The following is a 13075-nucleotide window of genomic DNA, read 5'->3' as shown; positions in this document are numbered from 1 at the left end:
TCTTACTTCTGTTTAACTTCCTCCTCCTTGGTTTGCAACCAGTCATCCAGTGACAGTCATCTGCTTCCTATGACCAGAGCCCCACTCTCAACTTCTGTACATCTCTCTAGGACCTGGACCCACATGGCACCTGTCAGCTCTCCACTCCAGGAACTGGAGCCTTGCCCAAACATAGCTTTCTGGCGGGGATTCTACAACATATGGGCACATCTCCCAGATTCATGACTGCCACCTGCCTGGCTCCCAAGGGCTCACCCACTGCTGTGCCCTGTGCTACAGATTGGACCTGGTGCCCAAGATTGCTTGAATCATGCCTGAGCTTGCTCTACAATTTCTAGGTGGGCTTTGTCCTTGCCCTTTCTAAGAAAACTCTCTATAGTCCTTTCTAAGAAAACAAACTCTATAGTCCATCTCCTTGGCTCCTCCTCCACTGGCCCAATGCTTTTAATATTTAACATGTTTTCCCTGAAAAACCCACTCACACCTCAACCTAGTGAAGGAAGCATCAAACTGGGGGCCAGGAAACCAGTGTTTCTAGCATTGTCTTAAACACTGTCATTTTGACCTTCTGGGTCTTGGTTATCTGACTTCCACAATGAAGGGGGTTGGAACACATGATGCTGGAATCTCCTTTTAGATCTGCTCTTCTTTGACTCTATGAAACGGCTTAAGATTTGGTTTAGAGGTGTGAAGAAATTATAAAATGAACATGTGTACCATTGGTGAGAAATGTTTCTATTAGGATGACTCAAAGGTTAATATTATACATTCTGATTTGGTTCTGTTTAGTATTATATTCATGATCTAGAAAAGGGAATAAGCAGAACGATAGTGAAAATTGCAAATTATATTAAAATTTGAGTTATTAGCATGGTGAAGAGAAAATAATATGAATGGGCCTAAAGAGGTTAGAAATATGAATTAAAAAGATTAGACTTTTGCCTACAAAAATGCCATCAAATACATCAAGGGAGAAAAATTATTCAAAATAGATGCTGTGTGTGTGGGAAAGGCAGCATAAACATTGTCCAGACTATCCAGAAACAAGTTTGGTGCATGTTTTGAATGAAGAAAGCAATGGAGTAATGTAAGATAAAAACTAATACAAATTAGTAAACAGAGCAGTGATCAGACAGTCCCATCTAATTTCACCCACTAAAGTAGATGGGACTTGATTTCCAACCCCCATTTTCCTTACTTTTCTCCCACTGTGGAATCTAAAAAGAAAAGCAAGATATTTACTTTTCTAATCTCCCTCCAAGATATTTACTTTTTCAGGTATGATCGTTCAACTCAGTTCTGACTAGTGGCTCACAGGGCAAAATCTGCAAGGAGGATTCTGGGAAAGCTACTACTTTCTTACAAAAGGGACAGATATCAGTGCTGCCCCTTCCCCCTCATACCTGCCTGGCAAGTATCTGTAATACCTGGAGCTGTAGCAGCTATTTTACTACCAGAGGCCACACATGGAATTGGAGGTGGGGTGGCAGGAAGCAGTTACAGGTGGCAGAGAAGAAGAAAGAGCCCGGATCGCTAATGATCCACCCATGTGATGACTGAATGCAAACAGTCACCTACCAGCACATTTCTTGGTATAGAATACAACTCAACTCTTACTTTTAAGTCATAATTAATTAAATTTGGTTAGCTACTTATAGCTCTAAAACTTTTTTTTTTTTTTTTTTTGGATCTTCCTGGACTGCGGCACGAACCCGTGTCCCCTGCATCGGCAGGCGGACTCCCAACCACTGCGCCACCAGGGAAGCCCTAAAACCTTTTTAATACACCCATTTTGTTCCTGGTTTTGTATTAGCACACATATACATCCACTCCAAAACCTTTTACCTAACAATAATGACTCTTATGTAAGTGACAAAATTTTGTCTATAGTACCATTTCTGGGACAGGAGAGTTGGATTTGGAAATATTTTATTTCTGTTTTCAAAAATTAAAATGAGAAAAATGTTTATCCCATGAATTAATGAGTATAATTTTGGTGTATTTATCTAGAGTTGAATATCAAAAGTCTGGGTTGAGAATATAGATGTAACTCCAAAAGCCAGCATTAATTCACCAAGAGAAATTCACGCTAGTTTCCACATTACTCTCTTTGACTGAGATATAAAGTATTAAAGAAAAAAGTTACTCATTCTGGAAAATTTACTGAGTTACCTAGGATGTGCTGGGCTGTGTGCTAAGAAGTGGGGATTCAAAGATAAATAAAATTCAATTCCTTTCTTTAAGAAATGTGTTGGTTTCTTAGTTTCTGTATAATGACGGAAATAGGCAGGTAAGTAAATACTGTCAACAGTGTGTGATAAGTGCTTCTCAAGGGCCTGAATGAGAAAGAATAGTAACATATAAGAAAAGGTGGCATGAGGAGAGTGGTCATGTTTCATAGAAAAGAATTTATTTTAGCTGCTACTTGGAAGAATGGGAATTACTTCACTAAACCATGGGAAAAATTTCTGTGAATTGTAGTCAGCACATGTGAAGGCGTGGAGATAATTAAGGCATAGACCTCTTTGGAAAATGCAGTGTATTAGGTGTTTAGGGATGTCATTGGAGAGGTAGGTAGGTAGGTGATGGTGAGGCATTTGGACCTTTTCCTGCAGTTAACTGGGAGTTACTGTGGGAGAGTAAGCAGATAAGGTTCATGATCTGGGAAAGTTGTTTTAGAAAGATGACTCTGGCAGTAGGTAGAGGATTGATTAAAGAAGTGAGACTGCAGACAGGGGAAATAGAAGTTAGAAATCTATCATGCACACCAAAAAATCAGACAAGAAATGAGAACCTAAAGTATTAATATCTAGAGGATTTCATGACATACTGAATGTGGGAGAAGAGGAAGAGAGAGGTTTCCAGCACATTTTTGGCCTAAGCAAGTGGGTGAGTGGCTAGTCCTATAAACCAGAATAGGGATTACAGGAGGAGGTGCATATTTTGGTGAGAAGATGTGGGGGGAAGATAAGATGTTCATTTTGGGAGAGTGAATCATGCACATGGAGATCTGCATTTGAAGCACAATTGCAACAAGTTCTCAGCTGAAAATACAGAACTGGGAGTCGTACAGAAAGATGTGGTGGTGGTGAAAGCTGTGGGTCGTGCTGAGGATGCCCAGGCAAGTGGTGACTGGGGAAGAAAAATCTAACAAGAAGAAAGAGAAGGAATTTAGAGATGGAGAAGGGGAATTAGGCAAGTGAAGTGTCATTGAAACAAAGATAAAAAGAAATTAAAGAAAAAACTAAACAAGAGTGGTTAGTCTTGAAGCTGCAGAGAAGCCTTATAAGGTAAGAAATAAGAAGGGGTGTGCGTGCGTGTGTGTGTGTGTGTGTGTGTGTGTGTGTGTGTGTGTGAGAGAGAGAGAGAGAGAGAGAGAGAGAGAGAGAGAGAGAGAGAGAGAGAGAGAGTGTGTGTGTGTGTGTGAGAGAGAGAGAGAGAGAGAGAGAGAGAGAGAACAGCTGTAAGGTTCCTGGTGACCTAATTAAAGCCAATGGCTTGGTGAACCCAAAAGGCTAATTGCCAAGAACTGAGAATTGGAGAGGAGGTGAAGAAGTGAAGAAGTAGGCAAAGGGACACAATGCGATGCAGAGGTAGGGTTAAAGGAGAGTATTTTCTTTATGAAGAGGTGGAAGAAGCTAGAATCTTTTAAAAGATGAAGCTAAAGATTCAGTTGAGAGGAAGAAAATGATGATACAGGAGAAGGAATAGGAGGACTTAGTTCTCTGAGCAATTATGAGATGGTCTCCCAAACATGCAGAGGAAACTTTCCTCTCCACTTTGCCAGGTTCGGGTGCACGTAAATCTGAAGGTTGGCAAAACAGCCGATGGGTGGAGTCCCTGCCTGAATGCATCTACTTTCAAAGTGAGAGCGAAGACATGGTATTGGTCATGCTGAGAATAAAGGGGAGAGATGGAATAATAAGCCCCAATAAGTGGAAAAAAATGAAATATGCAATCTTCCAAATGGGAAAAGGGCAGAGTGGAGAAACAAAGATTCTCCAGCACTGCTTCTGTGCTATGTTTATATGCTAGTGGGGTGGAGGTAGAAGAAGAGAGATTGAAAAGACAAAAGAAAGTAAGCATAATTAATGAATCTTGGAGAAAGTGATCAGCTTTGCATAGGGGGAGTATAGTCTTTTTCTCTGACTTGGGAAGAAAGAAGGTGAGGGTTTCTGGTCTTTAGTCATGTGCTTCATAAGTAATCTCTTGAGAGTCTTAGAGACATGAGAAATTTGGACTGGATGCAAAGGCAATTCAGTAGACAAATACCTCATTGAAGCAATGCTGATGAATGGTTTAATGCTTTTGTGGAGGGAGAATTGTATTTGCATGGCCAAGGATTCTGTCCTTGGCCCTGTCCTGTTGGACGTTTTTTTTTAATTCAGTGCCTCAGCTAGAGATACATAAAGCTTGCTCATCAAATGTGTAGATGACATGAAGCCAGAAAGGATAAAGATGACAGAAATGTGGGATGACAGAATTAGGATCTAAAGAATTATTGACAGGGTGAGATGATTGGTTGACTTTAACAAGATGAAAATAAACAAGAATACATATACAATAATTTATCCAGATGAAAAAATAAAACAAAAGTTAACAGCAGAACTAGACAATTTCAGGAAGGTGTGAAGGGTACTTGGTTTATCAGGGTCACACATAAACAAAGGTTTCAAATTGGAGTAAGTAAGTGATGTGCTAGATATGGCTGGATAAGCTTTTGCAAACTAACTTAAATTTTCAGGAATTTTGCAAGCCAGTAGTTAAACACAGCACTATTAAAAATTCAACTAATTACAAGCTAAAAAATAAATTATATTAAAAACAAATAATAAACATTAAAAACAAATCGCTTTCTAATTTTAAAGATTTTACTATTATCTATGCTCTTGAGATTATTTATGTCTATTGTATCTATTTGGTGAAAGTACTATACCATGTTATTTTGCTGTGCATCTCTCCCCGGCTCTGCATTCAGTGATGCCACATTTGCAGTCTGAAAAATGCCATGGTAGGAATATTTACACCAAGAAAGTTGACAAATACTACAGATCATGTCTCCCCCACCCTAGCCCCTGGAGAGCCAGCTGTTAAACATATACCAGCACACTGGTGAATAGGTTCACAGTTCCTCGATATGGTGGTGGGACACACATGCATACACACACACACACACACACACACACACACACACACAGCTCTTACAGTCCTGTGATGTATTAATTGATACTTAATGTCTAAAATTATGGCAGTGATTTATTCCTTTCTCACCTCAAGCATAATTACCAGTGAGGGATGCTACATTTTAAGGGATATAAATAAATTGTAGTGAGTTGAGGCAAGAGCATAATCAAAGTGTGCAGAAGAATCAGGGAGGATGGATGAATTGTTTTTCAACATTTGCTGGAATAATATGTGAAAGAGATATTTGTGGTGGCCCCAGGGAATACAAACAGGACTATCAGGGGGCCCTTAGAGGGAGACAAATATCAGTTTCTATAGGAAAGACCGTCCCAACTGTTGTCAAAAGTTAAAAATGAAAAGCTTTGGAAGTAACATGCTTTCCTTCAAGCACAGGATGTTTTAACATTTGGAAACAGCAAATGGAGAGCTTGGGCCAGATGACATTACAGGTGTCATCCAACCTCATGGGAACTTTGAAGTTCAGGGGCAGGCAATGCAAATGACTGAAGGAGTGCAGGGCCCAACTTCTGTGAAGCTGATTATTTGAAGACTTATTAAGAGGGAACATATATCCTCATTGTCCATCAGACCATTAAACACATCTACTCTGATGAAGGTCCAGAAGATGACAATCTGCTAATGTGAGGGAAAGAGACTCCTAATACATCAGATGTTAGGAATGAGAATGACAAAACCTTACAGAGATTTCTTCAATTTAAAAAAAAGCAAATAAAACTTTTATTAGTTAGTATCAGGGAGATAGATAAGATAACATTTTTGAGCTCCAATTTCTATAATTCCAATCTTTCAATGCTGTATAATCTAAAGAATTGGATTAAAAATATGAAATAATATAATATCACCTTCTAGTATTCAACATTTATACGTGGATTAGAGAGACCATGGTGTGATCTGGAGTATAGTGCACTTGTAGATAACCTGGGAGAATTATTACATGCTAAATTTGTCTGGTAAATTCAGAGAGATTTTAATCAACAAAGAATCTTGAGAAGCCTAAATTATGGAATTTTTTTGTTGAATTTTAGAGAACTTTGAGATTTTGAAATGAAGGAAGAAATAAAGAACTTGGGTGTAGAAAACTAAATAATCAGCAGAAGAGTTTGGGAGGATCTTGCAGGTACTAGGAGAGATTTAAAGGAAGATCAGATGAGGATTATTGGGAATATATATTCCAGAACCTTAAGGACAGAGAATGTTCAAGACAATTCTGTGGACAGAGTACATTAGACACTGTAGGTGTGTTTTGATGGCTTCACTGTGAATAAGTTTAATGTAAAGAAGAGTAGACCTGGATTTTAGACAAAGAATGACCAAGTTTGTTAAGCAGAACACTCAGTTCTAGGTTTGATAGAATGATGGTGGAGTGAAGAAAAGGAAAAGGGGGAAAAATAACACAAAGTGTTGAATTATGCCCTCTTTGAGAATTGAAATCAATAATGTTTAATTAAAACCTACCAAGGTTTCAAGGCAAGATGAGTAAATAAAGTAATATGAAGCTATATATCTGAAATTTCTTTTACTATCCAACTAAAAATGTATAGTATACAAAACCTCCCAACATTGCCCTGGTCTATAGAAAACAGTGCATTTTAGAAGGAGGTAGTAAAGTATCATAGCAAAAGAGGTATTATAAGACATGGGAGAACATAAAACATGATTAGATTAGGGATACTGTCTTTGGAGAAGGACACTTGCCTAATTCCCCACATGATGGCAGTTAACATTTAATGGAACCCAAATGGGGAGCTTCATGTTTGGAGACCACCAGGAAGCTGCATTTTGTCATTTCTCCAACCCTGTGCATTCCAGAAGGAAATTAGAATGGGACAAAATCAGGATATGAGTGGAAATGGTGAGAAACATAACCACATCTGTGTAGAAAATAATAATTGCCGATTAAAACCGTTGGGGATCCTGAAAATCAATGTTTAGTTCTAACAACCTTCCTCCCTCCCTTTTCCCCTTCTTCTCTCCTTCTCTCCCACCCTCCTACTCTTCTTTAACAATTATGTATTCAAGACTCAATGGCTCTACTATACTCAATGGAAACCAGAAGCAAATTTACCAAGATGCTAATTCCTCCAGGTTTCCTCACTCGCATTGGCCACGTGCCACATGTTTGTGTGTTTCTATATAATTTGAAATAGCAAGATATTTTAATAACAATCCATTAAGACTACTACCTCTTTCCACTCAAACTCCCCCTCTGCAAAACTTCCCCTCATATCAGGTTGTGTTGAATGGCTGTGGGCAATTTTGGGAACCAGGTAAGATGAGGTTGCATTGATGTTACATTTCTATTGGGTTTAATGGGATATATTTATATATTTTATAATTATTCATGTAGAGTTAAGTTAATGCTAGCCATCCATGGCCCCAAGGAATACCATGTGCCAGCTCACCAGACATGGCATCCTGAAGTGCAGAACCAGAGGCTGAATTATAATATAAACAGCACCTGGCCTATATCATGTGGCACCTCAGTCATGTGGTAAAGATGAGAAACAAGATTGGAAATATATGAGGTCAGAAGCTAGTCTGCAGGACAATCTTCCAATCATCAGCTATTGTTCATTTTTAAGTGGGAGATTAAGTTCTTACCACAGCCTGAACAAAACTGAAGTTCTTTTCTGTCAGGAATAAATTTGATAATGGCACATAATTCAATTATAAATGTATAGTACATATTTTTCTCTTTCCATAGCAATTATTTGAAATAGAATTTCACAGAATTCCTGTGTTTTTGTATTACTGCTAGTGCCCTACACTGAAAATAAATCTGTATGTGAAATCTCACTTTTTTTATGTGGACCATTTTTAAAGTCTTTATTGAATTTGTTACAGTATTATTTCTGCTTTATGTTTTTGGTTTTTTGGCTGCAAGGCATGTGGGATCTTAGCTCACTGACCAAGGATCGAACCTGCACCCCCTACATTGGAAGGCGAAGTCTTAACCACTGGACTGCCAGGGAATTCCCAAATCTCATGTTTTAATCCTCCAACTATCAATAATAAAAACAAATCCAATCAACTGTGTTAAACTAGATTATCCTTTCCATTCTCCTTTAGAATATTATATACAAAGTCATTGTCATACAAAGAGATGAACAAAGAACATGTAGTCAAAAAAAAGAATTATAGAGATGTATCAATTCCTTAAAAATATATTTATTTTTCTGACTTTTGTGATGTGTGTGGTATACATCAATCTTTGAAATATATCACTTATGATTTCTTATTTCAAATAAATATTCCCTTTCATATTTAACTTGTATTCTTTCTCTTAAAGAAGGCTTCCCCAAATCATATAAGCTTTAGGTCCCATAAAACCCATATATGTCCCTGGAGGAAACATCAAAACAAATTTTTTTAAACAAATTAAGAAATGGTCCTTGCCATGCAGAAATGTACATTCCAGGGAGGAGGTAAGTGAATAGTTTGAAGGGAACAGAATAGAGGTGTGTGAAAAGTTCTGCGACTCCTTTAATGATCAAATTAGATGAAGTGCTCTAATTTCAGCCTCTTACGGTGTGTTGGTGGCAGAGGTTTGTATAATTTGATGGAATTTTTCACCTCAGCTGCTTAATACACTCAGTAAGCCACTGAGTTCAATTTGTTCATGCAGGCAATCTCAAACTTAGTTGCTGTGTGGCTATTGAGTCTTAGCTTATGGGCTACATGTCTTTCATCTTCTCTTCCTGTGCTGCCAGCACATACTTCCCTTCCTAAGATATCCTCATTCTGGGATACTGGCTACTCAGAGATTCAGATGGCCTCCAGAGTGTGCTGGAAGGAGAAACTCTGAGAGGATTGGCAGCAAGTCTGGAAAGACGGACGAAGATTTAGAGGGTCCTAAAAATGATCCAGGTCTTGGCTTCGGACTCTTGTTTGCCTGTGGGAAACAGGATGAATTCTGGCGATGAGGCCATACTGAAATGCTATCAGCCTAATTAATATGGTGACATCACATCATAGACGCTCACCTTTCCTTGGAACCAGATGTAGCCTGTCTGCCTGGAAGACTTTGGCAGGCTCAGACAACTTCTGAATCTTCTTTCTGAAAATCTGATCCGGTGTTGCACTTGAACTTTTTAGTGCTTCCATAAAATGAACACTTTCAGAACTGACTCATCACCTCCCTTACAATACCAGGTCCCTTTCTGGACCTCCTCACATCTGAGCTTCGTATTCTCATTCTCCAGGCTGCCCAAGTTCAATCTCCAAGCCACTTTTTGTTCTTCCATTTTTCTCTTCCCTCTTGATATTCTTCTGTGAGGTATTGAAAAATGAGACAGAATATGTAAAGCATAAAATGTGATACCTGAAACATACTAGGCACTCAACAAGTGACAGTTCACTTTCTCTTCCACCATCTCTTCCTGCTCTGGGCATTAGAACAGTTCCATGCTCCTCTCACTCAGCCCCACTGTTTCTCTCTCTCCATTGCATACTATACAACGTCACCATAGGCATGCTCTTACAGTGTTCCTACTCACAAGCCTTATGTCTAATTCTCTGCAGCTAGTTGACTTGTGTTCCTCAAAAAGCTGTATCCAAGTCCTAACCCGCAGGATATGAATGTGACCTGGCATGGAAAAAGGGTCTTTGAAGATGTGATTAGTTTAAGGAAGATGCGATCCTCCTGGATTTAGAGTGGACCCTAGAGTCGATGACAGGTGTTCTTATAAGAAGGCAAGACCATGTGAAGATGAAGGCAGAGATTGGAGTGATGCATCTTCAAACGGAGGAATAGCAAGGATTGCCCACAGTCACCAGAAACTAGAGATAAAGGTATGGCATGGATTCTCCCTCAGAGCCTCCAGAAGGAACTAATCCAACCAATACTTCAAACTCAGACCTAAAAAAGGCGAGAGAATAAATTTCTAATATTTTAAGCACCTGAGTTTGTGGAAATTTGTTATGGCAGCCCTGGGACACTAATACACTCCTTTCGCCTGGTCCTTGGGTCCTTCTTAGTCTGGGTGTAGCCAATCCTTTCAAGGTTCTCTCTTACTACTCTTCTTTACAACTCCCTTCTTCTGCATATTGACAGTCCTGTGATCATGTGATGGTTTTTTTCCATTTTGTCTTTCCTGACATAATCCTTTTTCCTTTTCTGAAATTCACTGTGTCTTCTCTACTTGTTCAACTCCTAATTATGAAATGAAAGATGTACCCAAGTCCACAGTGATTTCTTTCCTATTATGAATTCTTAAAACACACATTTGACATTGAATTCTGTTTTGTTCAAAGGGCACTTGTTTTACTTTTCACATGTGTGTATGTCCTTGAGATGTTTTTGCAACATAGAAAATGTTGGATAAGTGAATGAAGTCAGAAAGTACTGGTAGAGAACACAGGTGCTATGGGCTGAATTGTCTCCTCAAAAGTCATATGTTGAAGCCCTAACCCCCAGTACCTCAGAAGGTGACTGTATTTGGAGCCAGGGCCATTAAAGAGGTAAGTAAGGTTAAATAAATTCATATGGGTAAGCTCTAATCCAATTGGCCTGATGTCCTTTAATAAGAGGAAATTTGGATACAGAGAGACACCAGGGTGCAAGTGTACAGAGGGACCACCAGGGCAAGAGGCAGCGAGAGGGCAGCCATTTGCAAGCCAAGGACAGGAGGCCTGGAACAGACCCTTCCCTTATGGCCCTCAGGGGAAACCAACCCTGCTGGCACTTTGATCTTGGTCTTCCAGCCTCCAGAACTGTGATCAAATAAACTTCTGTTGTTTAAGCCACCTAGTCTGTGGTATTTTGTTATGGCAGCCATACCATGCTAATACAGCAGGCGAAAGGCTAAGACTAAAAGTTAAAAAATAAATAAATATACTCCTGCAAGGGGGAGAGAAAAGATGAACATATTCTCTACCTGATTGGATGATACTCTTTTCTCAAGTACCAGTCATAAAATGGCAGGTTATGTGACAGAACCATTTGTAAAGCCTAGCAACTTCTGGGTTTGTTATGAAAAGCAGCATCACTTTAGTATGAAATTCAAAGAGCTCTGAGAATGGAACTGGAACTTGGCCTTCACCCCTCTTCACCTTCTTCTAGACTGATGTTATTACCTAACCTATAGTCAGGAAGTTACCTGATGTTCTCATGAATTAATCATTAATCATTAATCTAAAATTCTATAAGGGTCTAAATTTAGGCATTTTCTGGGATTAGTTATAAGGATATACAGATTAGTGAATCCATTGAAGAGTTAGCTGGTGGGGATCAGGGCAATACTGGTTATTTAATTTATTTTTATTTTATATATATATTTTTTGCCAAGATCATATCAGTGTGTGCTTTTTTTCTTCCTCATGCTTTTGCCACCCTATAACCTCCAGTGCTCAGAGGAAAAATAATATACTAGAATTTATTCCATATTATTCAAATTAAATTTGGAATCTTGAGCTCCCTTCTGGGAAGCAGTTTTTAGAGACTCATTGACAGAATGTAGTATGTCCAGAGGGAAGCATCCAAAATTGTGAGGACTCTAAACACTGAGGCACCTGAGGGTGGTTGAAGTAGCTAATGTTTGGTCAGAAATATATATACAAAGGGCTCACTATTGGATGCAGGTATCAGCGTATTCTTCATGGCTCTTGAGGGTAAGGACTGGGCCTAATAGGTGGACGTTTCAGAATGCTGATTTCATTTCAACATGAAAACTTCCACTGCAGAGTCTAAACTCTTAAGGACCAAAGTAGTGAGGTGTAGAAGCCTATTGAGTGTCAATGTATTTTAGTAGTTAACAGGGTTTGGAGTTGTGACTTTACCTCTTATTAGCTGTGTGTCCCAGTCTAAGTACTTAATTTACTTAGCTTTCATATTCCCATCAAAATGAAAATAATGATTGCACCTATCTCATTTTGAATATTAGGTGAAATAATATATGTAAACTGCTGAGGAAACTGATGTTAACAGGGGTGGTTTAACATGTGAAGTCACAAAGTTCACCCAGGCCTATGCCTGGTTTTGAGCTCTAGACTCTGATTTAATTATGCCACATTGTTTCCAAGTTTCCTCCCAACACATAAAGGGGTAAAGAAGATATAAATGGGGGCTGAGGGGAGTGCATTGAAAGGGAAAGGAGTTGGCCCCCTTCCATAGCCAGCTATGTTCCTTAAGTTAGACCCACAGAGTTGATGAAGTGACTTTATCGATGAATCTGTTTAAATACCCAAATAAGAAATTTTTTTCTCTCTTGTTCCCAATTCTCTGCTTCCTCCCTTTATCACTCTCCAGCCCCCAGCAGACTAGGTAGGAGGATCATAATCCACAGCAGGAATGGCTCTGAGGAAACTATTTCTTACCCATTCTTTGCCCTCTTCTACCGCTTAAGTACATAGACGGTTGTTTTTGAAAGCTTGGCTCGGACTGGGCTCATTACAACATTAAAAAAATATTAAACTGAGAACTTAATTCTGTTCTTTATCATTAAATATGAAAACTAAGAAGCAAGCTGAGAGGAGTAAAAGACAAAGTAAGGCTGGATCTGAAGCAGTTCATGCTTAGGAAGACCTCGGGGGATAATTTATAACCCATTACCCTCTGGGTATCTCTCTGAGATAGTCCATTCTGAGGTAGGTGTACCTTGAATTTTGTCAAACTGTATAGAGCACCTATTAAGCTCAGTGACCTTGATAATAAGTATGATGATAAGCAGTCTGGTTGACAGGTATTAAACAGGCTCATATCTGGGACGGACTAGAAAGAATACGTGCTATTTAATTGGGGATGCTTGTCATCACTAATGAACAACAAGAAAGGGTTTGAAAAGTTCTTTGAGATACTTACTTGAAAATACCACCAAAATTTCAGATAAGTACAGTATCTGAGGTAAAGCTACTATGTACTGAGAATGATTTC

Source organism: Kogia breviceps, chromosome 5 (genome assembly GCF_026419965.1).
Source record: "Kogia breviceps isolate mKogBre1 chromosome 5, mKogBre1 haplotype 1, whole genome shotgun sequence".
NCBI lineage: Eukaryota > Metazoa > Chordata > Mammalia > Artiodactyla > Physeteridae > Kogia > Kogia breviceps.
The sequence above is the reverse complement of the archived record's forward strand: the minus strand, read 5'-3'. Positions refer to the sequence as shown.